Source organism: Dunckerocampus dactyliophorus, chromosome 12, assembly GCF_027744805.1.
Source record: "Dunckerocampus dactyliophorus isolate RoL2022-P2 chromosome 12, RoL_Ddac_1.1, whole genome shotgun sequence".
NCBI lineage: Eukaryota > Metazoa > Chordata > Actinopteri > Syngnathiformes > Syngnathidae > Dunckerocampus > Dunckerocampus dactyliophorus.
Window position 1 is genome coordinate 8558365 of NC_072830.1, and position 15406 is coordinate 8573770.

Below are 15406 nucleotides of genomic sequence, written 5' to 3' on the forward strand. Positions count from 1 at the left end.
CTCATTTAATGTTACGACCAAAAAAACTGCAGAATTTGACCCACTTCTTACATTGTGAAGTTTAAATTCATCATTGAGGTTACGTCAATACTCATGTCGGCAAAGCTCGGGGGAGTCAGTGTTCCTTGTTTAAAGAGTCCACACAGTGTTTATTACCACGACTGTCAGGTCAAATCTGGATGATGTGGACAGAATGGTGATGAGGCTTGACCTCTGCCATGCTGTGAAATGATAATGTCTCCTAACTGCTGACCTGTGCTGCCCACCGTTAGGTAGAATGTATAGCGCCCATAAGGGTGCACACACCGTGACACCTCCACCACACCACGCTGAGTGCAGGCTAAGCTCCTTTGGCGTCTTATTCCATGTAATTGAATCAATCTGGGAGGAGGCGTTGAGGGGTGGTGGTGGTGGTGGTGGTGGTGGTGGTGGTGTGGGGGTGTCATCTCTGCTGTTTTCATTGCAAGCCGGAGGAGCTTTGCTTATTGTTTTTTTTTTTGTTATTGTTGTCGCCTGAGGGCATAGTAGAATATGTGTCTTTGCGGGAGTGTGTTGTGGGGGTGGGGGTGTACATTATGAATACACCATGTGACCGCGCCTCCAGTCGCATCCCCGCACTGCACCGTCGCCTAATCTCTAGCAAGCCTGATGAATGTGAACGCAAGTGACGCCGCCACACCGCCAGCTGTCCCTAATACCTCCTGTTTCCCAGACAGCAGCGCTAGCCTCAGGCTGCATGGCCAAGTGCAAATACACTTAATGAGATAATGCTAGAAAAATCATTAAGAATAAAAGGCGGGGGGGCGGACATACATGAATTGTTAGCATTAGCAATTGAACCGGTGAACAGGAATACAAAGGGTACAGCATTTTGTGCTTCTTCAGACATAAAAAATGCACTTTATAGTCGGAGCCAGATGTACTTGTTTACACTGTTTACAGCGCAAATGACCAGCTTGCTAAATGAAGTGTGCATGGGTTACTAATCTTATAGGCTCGTGTTCCTACATACAGTCATGGAAAAAATGATTAGGCCACCTTTGTTTCTTCAGTTTTTAATGCCCGATACAACTAAAGGTACCTTTGTTCGGACAAATATAACAATGACAACAAAAATATCTCATAAAAGTACATTTTTTTGGCAGTACAATGCTATAGCTATTCATGTAAGAACTTAAGCGATTTTGGTTATTATCAAGAAGACCATGGAAGTTGCTACATATCAGCTATTAAATTGAACTCTTATGAGTTATATTTGTTATCATCATTCTATTTGTCCAAACAAATCTACCTTTAGTTGTACCAGGCATTAGAATGGATCAATAAACTGAAGAAACAAGGATGGTCGAATCATTTATTCCATGACTGTACGTAAATAGGCTACAGTTGTACCTCAGTTTTTGCCATTAATTCTAGAGCTGCAAGAAATTAATCGATGATTAATCATTTTTTCCAATTAATCGTTTTGTTGATTTAAAAAAATGATTAAAACATTTAATATCTTCTGATCAGCCTCTCAGATGTGAATATTCTGTCATTTTCAGATTAATCCACTAAGAAAACAATTGTTAGTTGCAGTCCTAATTAATCCTTTCTGATCTACCATCTATGGGTGGTTTGTTTGTACGCTGGATTTCTCGAAATGATACACTGCAGGCCTAACGACCTTGTTATTTACAATATTGTACGAAGATTTGGCTAGTCGTATGTATTCCGATCAGAGTTTTATACGGCCGATATCGATCATCTATGAGTGAAATCAGCTGATACCGATGCTGATCATGTGTGTCACAAGTGTCATTTTTTAAAAGTGCTATTGGCCATATTGGGGGTCACCAACGTTTTTTCTTGAAAGCTACTTTTACGGCGAGACATTTTTCGTGGACTTATATCATTCTTACAACAACAGGTAAGTCCCAAACGGCAGCCATGCTTGTTTTGGCTTTGGGGAGGGAAAGTGTGAGGGAGACGGTCGCTATAGGCTGGATGATGCAATTAGGGCGGAGCTGATCGGCTGAGATCAGCGGCGTTTTTCACAGAAATTGTCCGATACTGATCGGTGGCCGATCGATCGGAGCGCCCCTAGTATGTATATATGTGTGTATATGTGTCCGCCCCATCACGCGTGTTAATCTGCATGGGAAGCTCCTTGAACACCTTCTGTTTTGCTGCAAAGCAAGAAGAGAAGTTATCGTTAAGTGAACGTGGAGAAAAATAATTATGTATCGATACCTAAAAATCATGTGGTGTCCAACCATCACAACTGTTATCAGTGGCATGGATGGTTTTATTTGCCACTATTTTTTGTTTAATTATATAATTTAATTGTATACAACTTTAAACTTGGACTCCCTTGTCAGGTTTTTCATCAGCAGGTTTGGGGAAAGTGTGCACATTATGCACACAAAAATCATGATGACAAGAAAAAATACATCTAAACAATTATTAAAAATGTAAATATGTTATATATTGCAATGCAATGCATAATGCATTGGCTCCAATGCAAGTGAATGAATACCCGATTATCCTGATGTGCACCAACAATAGAAATAAAACATATTAAATCTCACTTGACTAAAATCCAGGGCTGCTAATTAACTGAGGAACTCACTAGAAAATGTCATTTTACTTCTTCCTTTTCCCACTCGGTGTGCTTTATCTTGCATTATGCATCAGAAAGCTGGAAACAGAACAGCCGAGAAGCAAATCCAACTTCCATCTGACTTGTGTCAACCAACACTTGTGACTGTAATAGGTATGAATGCAACTCGTCTTCCCCCTGTCTCTGTATCCTCTTTCTCCTCCCGTCTTGTCATGTCCTACCCACTGATGGCGGCAGCCTTTTGCCAAAACAAGTGTTGATGAAATCATCCGCCGTGTGGAGAAGGCCGGCATCTTATTATTCAATGTGCTGGTCAAGCGGTGTGATGCACCCCCAGGCACACAACCACAATCTCCGGGAGGCAGCAGGTTTTTCTGATTCCTTCTCTGCATGACTATTAATAAGTTTGTCTGCCTGTCTTCGTCCAACATGGCTATTGCTTTTATATTACTGTTATATCCTTATAACACCTCTCTCTATGCAGGCAGAGGCGGATGTAGTGCATATTTTGGGAGTTTTGAGCATCCACCTCTATCATTTTTAACTTCTCCGCTTCCGTGTATAAGTGAGCCTGCTTTCCACGCACCCACACACGCTGCATGCCCTCCACAGCCTTGTCATTACCTTCCCAAACATTTGCACAAAAACTAATCCCTCCTTCTTGTCAGGCTTCATATATGCCATTACACTGAGCAATGATGTGTGAAATGCTAGCTGGGGAGTGTGTGTGAGTGTGTGTGTGTGTGCTACACACATGGCAACATACAACACGTGCAGGGCTGCAAGTGATGTACCTGCCTCTGTAATTTATGCCGCTGTGTTGTACAACATACACTGCATTATGGGGGCAAATCATCCTCAAGATTATTAGATATGATATTTAGATGATAAAATCCTTATTTTAAAATTCTGGATTTTTTAAATGCTTTCAGTGAACAGCCTTGTACACAAGTTGTGTGCGTTCTTTTTTTGAAATTCAGTAAAGGTACTTCTTCAAACGTCCGGTATAGAAATGTTCTCCAAAGTTGCTGACTAACGACCTGACAAGGGAGTCAAAATGGTATTTTTTGCAGTGTTCAATCACCGCCACATCATAAAAAACATGTAAAAAGATACTGTAACTGTGCAATGTTAAGGTAATGAAAAACAGTGCACTCACAAAGCATTCATGTCGCTTATAACAATCGTGATGATTGGACACCACATGATTTTTAGATATCGATACATAATTAACTTAACCTTTTATTCAAGTGGAGTCATTTGGCCCCATAACTATAGCCTCGCTTCCAGTTTGGAGCAAAACAGAAGGCGTTCAGGGCGCTACACACGTTAATTAACAAGCGTGATGGCAACGGACACGAAAGGTAACAACTGTTATCGGATTTCCCAAGTTCCAGTTTCTGTTGTCCATATTATCTGTGCAGCAGAGATTGTGTGCAAATTTTGCAGACATCACATCGACAATGATTTATATTCAGCCTTGGTTCTCATACACTGTCTCAGTTATCGTACAATATCGCTCGCAAAAAACTGCATTTGTATTTTCCCCTTTGGTACATAGAATTTTGTGGTTTTAATCAAGATTTTGGTCATATTTTTGGATGTGTGGAACAGATTTATTGGGTTTATATTATTTCTTATGGGAAAATGGATTCAGTTTTTGTACGTTTGTAAATATTTCCCAAGTGTCTTTGATTTTTTTGCACCTGGTCGAAACATCTGATACAAATCGAATGAAGTCAGTCGGAGGCAGTCAGAGCTCAACATTTATGTTAGCATAGACAGGACCAATCAAAAGTTTAGGGACGCATTCCCATGCTATTGAATGAAAAGGTGCGTCTAAACTTTTGACTGATGCTGTGTACGGTACATATTCCTATGTCGCTGCAGCCCGGTACTGTCTCTATATATGTCAGCGCTTATTGTGCGCTCAAAGCGTGCACGGTGGCGGTAGCGGGGCAGCGATGAGCAGATGACATGACAAGGTGTCCGCTTCCTTAAGTCAGATGCTATTTGCTGACATTGGCAGACTGAGCACAAACTAAATATATTCACGGTCATAGAGTGCAGTGCCATCGGAGCACACTAACACCCGTGTGACAAACAGCTGGGAGGCGGAAACACACATACTGTAGCACACACACTCCTGCACTGTATATAAGCTATAGAAGTACAGGAGCCTCCACCACAATGATATTCCTTCTACACTCCATCACAAAGATGAGGGTCAGATTAGAGGAGAGAGAAAAGCACACAGATCGATCCACGTATAGATGGTATCAATACCAAGGGTAGTATCCCTATGGAATAGGTGCGAGTGTTTTGAGATTGATATTTTTCAGTTCTCTTTTGTTTATTTTTGTTGTGCGGTTCGTACTGTATTGTTACATTGGTGATATTTTTCTAGTTTTTATTTATTTTTTTTTTATTTTCTTTTGCACTATTGACTTTATTTACTCAAACAATTATATGTAATATGAACATTACACAGCAACCGGATCGTCCCGATCTCGTGGCGCAAGCTGATTTTGTCCGACCTTAAATATCGGAGCCTGTACTGATCCAGAAGATTGACGAAAGCCGAAACGTACAAAAATAAAAAATAATTATAAATTGGGAAAGAATGGAACTTATTGTTGATGCGGACAACCTGGCGAGATTGTGTTTGTCACCTTCTTCATTAAATTGCTAACATTCACATCTTTCTTTGGCCCATGGCGGGTTATTTAGCAGCCGCACTCAATAAAAAAAAAAAATGCACAGACAGTGAGTCAGCAACGCATAGGGTGCGTTGTTACGAGTTTTAATTCGTTACGCTCAACATGATATGAAAACCGAGACAGTGTACAAAAAACGAGGCAAAAATCTGGCGAACATTTTTGACCAAAACCGAATCACACAGTAACTGCACACATTGTGACATTGCTCACAATTATGTTTGTCGATAAAAGCATTTTTTGCTTGTTTGCTTAAAATCTGTGTCCTTCAAAATCCCCAAATCCTTCAATGCTCTTGAAAAATTCCAAGTAACTTGGTATCAGATTATTACCCAAATGTGCAGTATCGCCCACCCCTACAGCACAGTGTGTAAGTGAGAGCCACTGGATACATAGCTCACTCACATGAACAATCATTTCTAAACCGATACGCAAAAATTAGATTAACTGAACACTATTATCTCAGCCAAGGCATAAATTAAATAAAGTGGCTAGTGAGTGAGGTCAACATACTCGTCTCTGTGGCACACACACAAAAAAACAACTCAAATCAGAGCTTGTGTGCTCTGATGTCATGCTGGGTGTCAGCTGCCCGCGACCGGACCAGTCAGAACTTCCAGGCGGTTAGGCTGATGTGTGCTGACACATGACTAAGGATTTCAAACTGGAGTTCAGACCTTTGGCAGGGTTATTCACACCGAGCAAGGTTTTTCCTATGGCTGCTAACTGCAGAAATACACACAATTATGCAGGTAAAGCAAAAGCAAACACACACGGACTGCAGTAATATACAGTAAAGGCCAATTGGAATTTGCTTGTAATGACGCAGAAATGGGGAGACCACTCTAACCCCATTGTGTTGCCTTGCCTGTGCTGCTATTTGTCTGACAAACACCGAAGTTTGACTCCCATAAGTCAGACTGACTTGAAATGTCTTCACAGCTCAATCCACTGTAACGTTAGGGTGTTTAGCTGAATCACCACCAAATTTGGCGCACATCTTTAGGGGACTGGCAAGCACGCGCGTGTAATGTAACCTCTGTAAGTCAAATTCAACACATATGGGAAAATACACCTCAAAAATCACACAAAACCATCACTACTTCCAAAGACCTGAAAACACCGCCTGCACAATTTTTTTTTGCATCGCCACAAGAAGAGCGAAATGTCGCATTGTGTTGGTTATTTCAGGATATTAAGAATATGTGATGAACTCACCCTCATATTAAGACGGGAATATACTGTACAATTTACTATACACACTTGCTACCTCTGGCGAACCAGCCAGTAGGAGCACAGCATGAAATCATGTTAGTTGGCTAAAACTAATGCTGGCCATGTTCCTTTCATGTTTTTATTTCTTTTCAACACACAGACTATCAGTAACTGCTGAGACTCAGGGAAGCATTATTAAATAAGCGGATTAAATAAGCTCTGCTACTTCCTACTTCCTTTTCAGACATGTTGAATTATGTCTGTCCATCACAAGTGTAAACATGTGATGAACTTGACTGTAACACAGTTAAGCATGTTAAATGATCCAAACCAGGGGTGCCCGTGACATCGATCCCGAACTACCAGTCGATCGCCAAGGTAGTGTGGATCGATCGCATAAACGTCACTTCGTAGATGTCATATGACGTTAGTCACCTGACATTAAGCCGCCCGCGGCACAGATTAAGTGGTGAAGAGAAGTCTCAAACTACACACGGAGATGCAACTTTCCTCTTTATTGTTCCGATTACGGATGAACTAACTCAGCAGTAAGATGCCTTTAACTATAACGAAAGTTCACTTGTAGCGGCTTGCTAAGTAGAAAAAAAGTGAATCGTTTGATGACTTTGCTTCGCGTCCTGAACTCCACTATAAAAATGTGTGTTTTCTACACTTGTTACACTATGACGTCATGATTAACTGGAAAATGCGCCTATGGCTGAAACCTATTTAATATGTTGTCTTGACTTTGGCTGCATTGTCATTTAAATATAATATTTTAATTTCTTGGATATCAGTAATGTTTGACAGCAAATGCTAACTGGATGCAATACATGAACTGTGTGTCGAATGAACGCTACTTAGCTAATTTGTCATATTACCAGTACTCAGGTTATGTACACAAGTCTTGCGGAATTATGTGTAATTGTCTTTATTGCCATGTTGAATTGAATTGTGAATTATTTATGAATGATATCAACTACTGTGATTACCTGTAAAGCATGAAACTGTGAATGTGAAATACTAATCTTTAGTATTTACTATAGTAGCTTCCAAGTTTACCGGTTAGATTTCATATATATGTTTTATAGTGAGAGATAGATCATGTTGACTTGTAACTCGCATGCTGAAAAAGTGCGTGCAACCCTGATATTCATGTACAATGTAATATAGTATTTTTTTTTTTATATATGTTTATAGTAGGAAGTAGATGTTTGGGACTTGGTCGTTTTAAAAGTAGCTCGGAGGCTGAAACAGTGTGAGCACCCCTGCTCTAAACTATTACCATTACCACACTATGTAAGCGCTACCGTTCGGATTTGAGGAGCTCGCTTTAAATTCGCTCCATGCTAGCCACGATTGTGTGAACATTCAGCTGAATTGGGCCGCTGTCTTTATTTTTAGTGCTGAACTTATTTTTACTCCTGTCTGACAATTAAGACTAGGGCGACAGTTTGATGCTTCAAACAGATTATTGCCGATGTGAAAAATTGTTCCAATGCACCATATTTTGCCTTAGAGGATGCCCTCTCCTTTTTTTTCACGACAGCGACTGCACTCCCTGGCGATTCATATGTGGACTTAGAGTTGACACAATAAGCTGTCCAACCTTTACAAGTGCATCTTATCAGAAAGAGTTAAGGTCTATCCTAGGCAGGTGTCAGAAAGGCAATCGTAAGGCCCACTCTAGCTTTTTTTTTCTTTTTTGCTTGCCTCTGCGGACGACTTGTTATTTTCTGTGTGGAAGGTAGCGCCCTGCTCCCTTGGGTCATGAGTGAAAGTGGGTTTGTCAAGGTTGGAGCTGGAGAAAACTCCCAGCAAATGTGTCCAGCCTTCTCATCACATCATCTGCTGTTTTTGAGGTCCTCACATTCAACTTCCTGTTTAGATATTTGATGAATTCATCAGCTTAGCAGTAAATACACACCAAAAAAAAAAATCTAAGCCGACCTTATGTGGCTCTCAGCTGCTCAGTTAAGAGCAAATCTCCACAATTGCTATCTCAGCATGCTCATCCCAAGGATTATCGCCCCTTCTTTTTTCATCAAGACTCTTCTTCTTCTATCGCAAGCACTTCCCAAAGCCCTCCCTGTAGCAGGCATGCATGCAACCCAGCCTCCCCCTTGCTCTCGCTCGTGCTCTCCCCCACTGTGTCGTGCACAAGCCAGGGACAAAGATGGCAATCTCCTTCCTCCTCGTTGCCTGATCAGCATGGGAATTGCTTCATTGCTGTCAAGCTCCTGTGCATCCTTTCAAGTGCAAAATAAGAACATAAACAGTTGTTTTTTTTTCTCTCTTTACCTTTTCAGTGACTTCGGTGTGGGTGACTGCTATTCCCAGTGCAAGCAGGACTCCCATTCATTCCAGCATTCCCGCTTTTGTCCCTTCTGTATGTTGCGTCCCCCCTCGCTCCCTTCCTTCTTCCTCTTGCTTGATGAAAGAGAGACGGCATTCAAAGCATCCTTTCCTTTTATTCTCCCATCCTCATTTGGATGTGTTTTTCTCCTCTTCTGTATGGCTTTTATTCAGCTTTTTTTCCCCTTCTCCCTCCCTTCTTCTTTTTGTCCCCCCTCTGCCGCCGGCTGGCTGGCTGGTCCTCTCAGAAGCCGACCGCTCTGTCGAGACGGATGAGGCGACTCTACACGTGCAGAGGCATACGTGAATGTGCTTATGCTTGGTGGGGGGACTAAAGTAGCCTCTTAGCTGAGACTGAGACCACCCCTCATCCTCCTCCTCCCTTCCAGAGATGGGCTTTCTAATGGCATGTACCATTAAACCTCAGAATAGGGTGGGTTACTGTTCTGAGGGGAGAGCGAGAGGAGCTGGAGAGGATGCGAAAACAAAAAGGGAAGGCATGGTTAAAATGTGTTCAACTCTTACGATTCCTGATTCCTTGGTGCTGATCATCCCCAACCGTTTTGAGCCCACAGACCGGCTTGTTTGGTTCGGTGTGAACGTGCTCATCTGAAACTTGGTGCGCACCTAACAACTGGACCGAGACTGCTTGAGAGAAAAATGTGAACATGGATCAAATACACAAACCGCTGTTAAAATGACAGCAAAAAGCATGCAGAAATGACAAATATCTAACAGACATTGCTGTCTCTCGCTGTCTGTGTGACAGTGGTATCCTTTAAAAGTACATTTTAGCAGCTTTTGGTGAAATGTAAGCTGGTAGAATATAAACATAACCGACATATCCAACCCAGCAAATGACAATTTGGTTTGGAATATTTAAGTTTGTCACAAAAGGAGCTCAATCAAATCCTTTACTGAATGCATGTGTTCTTTAGTGCGCAGCCTTTTGTCCCATGACAAAAATACAGTAGAACATTGGTTTTTGTCCAACGGTTCAATGAAAAGGTATGAAAACCAATTTTTTTTTTCCAGAACAAATAAGGTAAGTCCAACTAATCCACAAATATTAACACAAAAAACATTTTACAGAGAATACTTATAGCTTTACAGGAAGAAAACTTTTTACTAAGGGAGAAAAAAACTCCCAATCTACATGGCCTGTGTGAAAAAGTGATTGCTCGCCCCACTCGTTAAAAAAAACCTAGCTGGGATTAATTGAGATCTATCAGTCTGGAAAAGGTTATGAAGCCATTTCTAAAGCTTTGGGACTCTAGCGAACCACAGTGAGAGCCATTATGCACAAATGGCGAAAACATGGAACAGTGGTGAACCTTCCCCGGAGTGGCCGGCCAACCAAAATGACCCCAAGAGCACAGCGACGACTCATCCAAGAGGTCACAAAAGACCCCACAACAACATCCAAAGAACTGCAGGCCTCACTTGCCTCAGTTAAGGTCAGTGTTCATGACCTTATGAACATGTCTTGGAAGTCTGCCAAGACCAAAACCACTCCTGAACAAAAAGAACATTAAGGCTCGTCTCAATTTTGCCAGAACAGATCGTGATGATCCCCAAAACCGAAAATACTCTGTGGTCTGATGAGACAAAAGTTTAACTTTTTGGAAGGTGTGTGTCCCATTACATCTGGTGTAAAAGTAACCCGCATTTCAGAAAAAGAACATCATACCAACAGTAAAATATGGTGGTGGTAGTGTGCTCGTCTGGGCTGTTTTGCTGCTTCAGGACCAGGAAGACTTGCTGTGATAAATGGAACCATTAATTCTGCTGTCCAACAAAAAATCCTGAAGGAGACTGGCCATCTGTTGGTGACCTCAAGCTGAAACCAACTTGGGTTCTGCCGCAGGACAATGATCCAAAACGCACCAGCAAGTTCACCTCTGAATGGTTGAAGAAAACAAAATGAAGACTTTGGCGTGGCCCAGTCAAAGTCAGTCAGACCTGAATCCTATTGAGATGCTGTGGCATGACCTTAAAAAGGTGCTTCATGCTGGAAAAACCCTCCAATGTGGCTGAATGACAACAATTCTGCAAAGATGAGTGGGCCAAAATTCCTCCACAGCGCTGTAAGACGTGCCATGTCCGTTTGGATTTTTTTCCCCCCTTAATAATAAAAAAGTTTCATTTAAAAACTGCATTTTGTGTCCAGCTGTGTTGCCGCTGACTAATATTTACATTTGTTTGATGGTCTGAAATAGTCAAGTGTGACAAATATGCAAAAAAATAAGAAATCAGGAAGGTGGCACAAAAACTTTTTTCGCACCACTGCGCATTTACATTAAATTTAACAGTTACTGTATTTGCAAAAACAAAAGAAAAGACAGAACATTTAAAAAAAAAAAAAGGTCTACTAATTTTCTGCTACGTGTGTCTTGTGGCCCCACATACATAGTGGTGGTGGTTGGGGACCCCTGTGTTTGAGCATGTTTTGTTGCTGTTTACTTCACAGGATGCCCACAGGATCTCACTCCACACACACCCTATTGAAGTGGATTTAATGAGAACAGCTCGGACAACAATAACTGTGTAATACCACAGCATATGTTGTTTTTGGCTAGGGCACATTAATGCTGGACAAGTTGTGTCACACATAAAGGACTCCCTCATGCCCAACTGGCTGTGTAACAGCACACGCATGCGCGCATGAGGGACTGGGTGGGATAAAACATCATTTCACGTTCGGTGCCAAAAACTTTTGGCATACCTGCACTGACAGTTTTTTCAAAACAATTCTGCAATAATGATCATTTTTAGTTTTTTTGTTATTAATTTAACATTATTAGGTTTTTGATTAGTTTAATAGACTTTCGTCGTATTATTACATACAAATCTCACAAAAATAAGCATTTTTTTAAATCATTTTGAAGACCAATTCAGCTTTTTTTATCTGATGAATGCAGTAAAAAAAAAAAAGCCTTGATCTATTTTTTTCAACAATTGCAAAATCCAAACGTATCTATTGTAGCGACTGTGAGTGACAGAGACTGACCCAAATGCCAATTCCATCGCAGCACTTCCATCCCATAAAACATCTCATTTCAGGCGTCAGTGAATAAAGAGCCTGTCAGCCGCAGAGGTGAGACAGCGTCTGGTCCTAGGGTCAAAACCATCCCCTTGGCCGGCTCACCTCCTCTGAGCTAAGAGAGCAGACTTGGCTCTTCAGGCAAGCTGGAGGACTGGAACATAAAGGTGGCGATACATTACTCAGCCCTGGATGTTACAAAACACGCGAAAAAAGGAAAAAAGCCTCAGACATCTTGAGTTTCAAGTATGTCTGGTATATTAAATCTCCTAGACATGAAAAATAGACAGTAGGCAGAGGCAAGTGAAATCGCTGTGGCCACGCTGTTTTTAGGGCAGGAAGGGCAGTATTCCACCAGAATGACTGTATTTGGCACTTACTGTAAAGTAGTGCTTTAGCTGTGACATGAACATGTACAGCACATGTAATAAATGTCTCTCACAATGCTAAGGTTTCTGGATTCATTTCATTAGTGTGACTTCATGTTCCTATCAGCCATGCATCCAGGGGCACAGCGTCATCTGCTCCGAGCTTGTCACTCGAACAGCCTAATGGGAGTGGGTGCCGTGTGACAAACTAATGTGTAATGTAGCTATGATTGTGTGATTTTTTTAAATATGGTAACAAGAAGACAGGCAAATACAAAAATGATTATTAGGGCCACTTTGAAAAGACTCTTTTTGTTTTTACAAGAAAAGGTAGCAAAGTTATGAGAATAAAGTCACAATAAAACAAGAAAAAAAGTCAGATTTTTACAGAAATAAAGTCATTCTTTTTTTTTCTTTTTTTTTTTTTTAGCAAATATCAAAATAACCTAATCATTTTAAGAGTGGATGTCAAAATTCCCACCTAGCCTATTTTTTTTTTTAACTAGATGAAGCTGTCATGATCTGGTAAGCTCTGGTTGCTGTTGGAAGCTTGACCCCCAGTATGCAGAGACAAGGGGGTGGCGTGCAAATAAAAATCTTTAATAAGACAGGTGCGGGTACTCACAGCGGTGCAGGGAGCAACAAAAAACGTCAGAGGAAAAGGCCCTGCGACACAATACATGTAGTAGCAGCAGGTAAGTATTCTCTCACGTAACACATGCGAGGTAACTGGAGACAATGAGCTTTTAAACCCCACAAATGTTAATGGCACACAGCTGGGGTGAAGCGGCTGCGATTTCCTCCCAGCCAGAAGTGCCGCCCGCCAAAGTAAGGGCGCAGGACAGGAAGTGCTCGCTCCTGTCTTGCGGAACATGACAGTATTCCCCCCCCCCCCCCCCCACACACACACACACACACACACACGGAACGGATGCCAGACATTCCATCAGTTCGCAATCTCCAGGGTGGGTGGAGAGAGGATGGACGCAGGGTCACCGGGCTTGCACGCCACCCACCACTGGACAAACGGAGAAGACAGGCCGCCATCCCCATCACCAGCGAGAAGGTGTCTGGTGGCGACGTCACGGCGAAGGTGGCAGGCAAGCCAATTTATCAGTCTGGTGGGTGGAATGTGGCCAGACGACAGCCATCCATTTGCATTGAAGCTAGTCCCTAGTGGCTTGAGTGGCACTCCAAGGTCAGCTGCCAGATCGGCATTTATGAAATGACCCTCTGCTCCAGAGTTCACCAGGGATGACAGGGGTAGGTACTGATTACCAAACATGAGTTGTGCAACCAACGTCTGATGTGTGGGAGATTACATTTAAGACAGTCTTGTCGGAAATGTTCGGGACTGGAACAGTAAAGGCACTCCCCAGCCTGTAGTCTGTGTTTCCGTTCTTCAGGGGTAAACTTTGCTCGTCCAAGCTGCATAGGCTCCACTTGTGTGGATTGAAGCTTGGTCTAAAGCTGGGGGGTTGGTGGTTCTCGTGAGTGGCCATGAACTGTGTTCCATAACTGAGGGGAAATGGAGGTTGTTTCCACTCCGTTTCCGGAGTCGGATGTCTATGTGAATGCACATAGAGACAAGAGTTTTGAGGCTGTCAGGTTCATCTCTGACTGCTAACTCATCCTTGAGGGTCTCGGTTAGCCCATTGATGAATATCGGTCGGAGAGCTTCTTCATTCCATCCCGACTCTGCTGCTAATGTCCAGAAGTCTAAGGAATAGTCTGCAACGCTTCGGGGTCCTTGGCGAAGGGCTAGGAGTTGGCTTGCCGCTGTACCCAAAGAGTCAGGATGGTGGAACACGGTTTTCATCTGTTGGGATAACTCAGCAAAAGAAATCTGTATACCTTGGGACAAAACCAAGGCCTCTGCCCATACCACAATGCTCGCTCCCGTCACAAGCCCATGACATACTTGACCTTGCTTCGCTCATCAAAAAAGGTATTGGGTCTCTGTTGAAACACAAGTTCACCTTGCAGCAAAAATCCTCTGCACTTATTGAACTCACCCGCAAATGGTTGCGGCTGGGTGGCACAAGATTCCCTCGATGCCGACGGCTCGGCTACTAATCTAGGAGGCCTAACGCTATTGCCTAACGCTGAGCTGGCAGTGGTCTCTGAGAACTTGCAAGTTAATTCTGTGGTTTGAGAGAGCATGGATTTGTTGGACTGGGTTAGACTTTGAAGGATATCTGAATGATGTCCCAGGAGTTGGTCATGAGCACCCAATACTTCCTGGGCGTCTGCGGAGTCCATGTTGTTTGACCATATTGTTCTGTTTGGGAATCAGTTTGGGGTTGTGGACTGAACTCCAAAATGCAGACACCTTCGGGTGAGTTAAGAAGAGAGTTTACTGATGCTCGGAGATCAAGAATAGACAAAGGGGGAATCCTCGGAGGGCTGGGCAAGGATGGCAGGGCAGTGAACTTGGCAGCAGGGCTAGGCAGGGCCAGGCAGGGAAGAAGATGTACCCCACTGAAAAAGTGCACAAAAAAAAGGGTGGTCATAAACAGGAGAATCTGTCTTACTTGAACATTGAACAGAGCCAGGAATACCAGTCTAAGGTTGTTAACAGTCTGGTGTCGTTGCCTCGTCTTGGTGGGCTTTTAAGGGTTGCCATCAAGGATGATGCAACGATGATTCCACGCCATCAAGGATGATGAAACGATCATCCCACGTCAAAGGTGTATACAACAGGGTGCTGCCATAAAGGAGTGAAAGAGGGTCAGAAAATTGTCACAGAAAATATGGAATTACAGTAAATATGTGAATTTTTGAAAAGTCCTGATAGATAGCCAACTTGGATTGAATAATCTGAACATTTTGGAGGTGGGTTGATTTGGGCTCGCAGACAAAAAATAAGGCAGAATAAAACGAAGGAATAAATGGGTGAAAAATGGTGTCAAATTTTTTTGTTGCTATTGAAATAGCAGTGGCGGGCGTTGCATTTGGTACCTGGGCCTTCAGTGGGACGTAAACTACCTAATCCACTGTATGCCACCACTGGTATCATCACAATTATACAACTCATCAAAAATAAAAAAGTAAAAATGCAACTACGTATGCCATTACAAAATTGGGGATGAATACTCAAGCAACA

The 15406-nt window shown here is 42.5% G+C and overlaps 1 protein-coding gene across 6 annotated transcripts in view; it reads right to left on the reverse strand.

Annotated features, from left to right (window-relative positions):
• The window catches only part of b3gat1a (beta-1,3-glucuronyltransferase 1 (glucuronosyltransferase P) a), a 126297-nt gene extending 117091 nt beyond the window's left edge, over window positions 1-9206 (reverse strand). For 4 of the 6 annotated variants that reach the window (XM_054793338.1, XM_054793336.1, XM_054793339.1 and 1 more), the window contains exon 1: window positions 8836-9205. The gene's annotated coding sequence lies outside the window, so the exon portion shown is untranslated. Of the gene's footprint in view, window positions 1-8835 lie in introns of all 6 variants that reach the window. The other 2 variants (XM_054793341.1, XM_054793342.1) reach the window with 2 other exon arrangements.
• Window positions 9207-15406: the final 6200 nt, after the last annotated feature.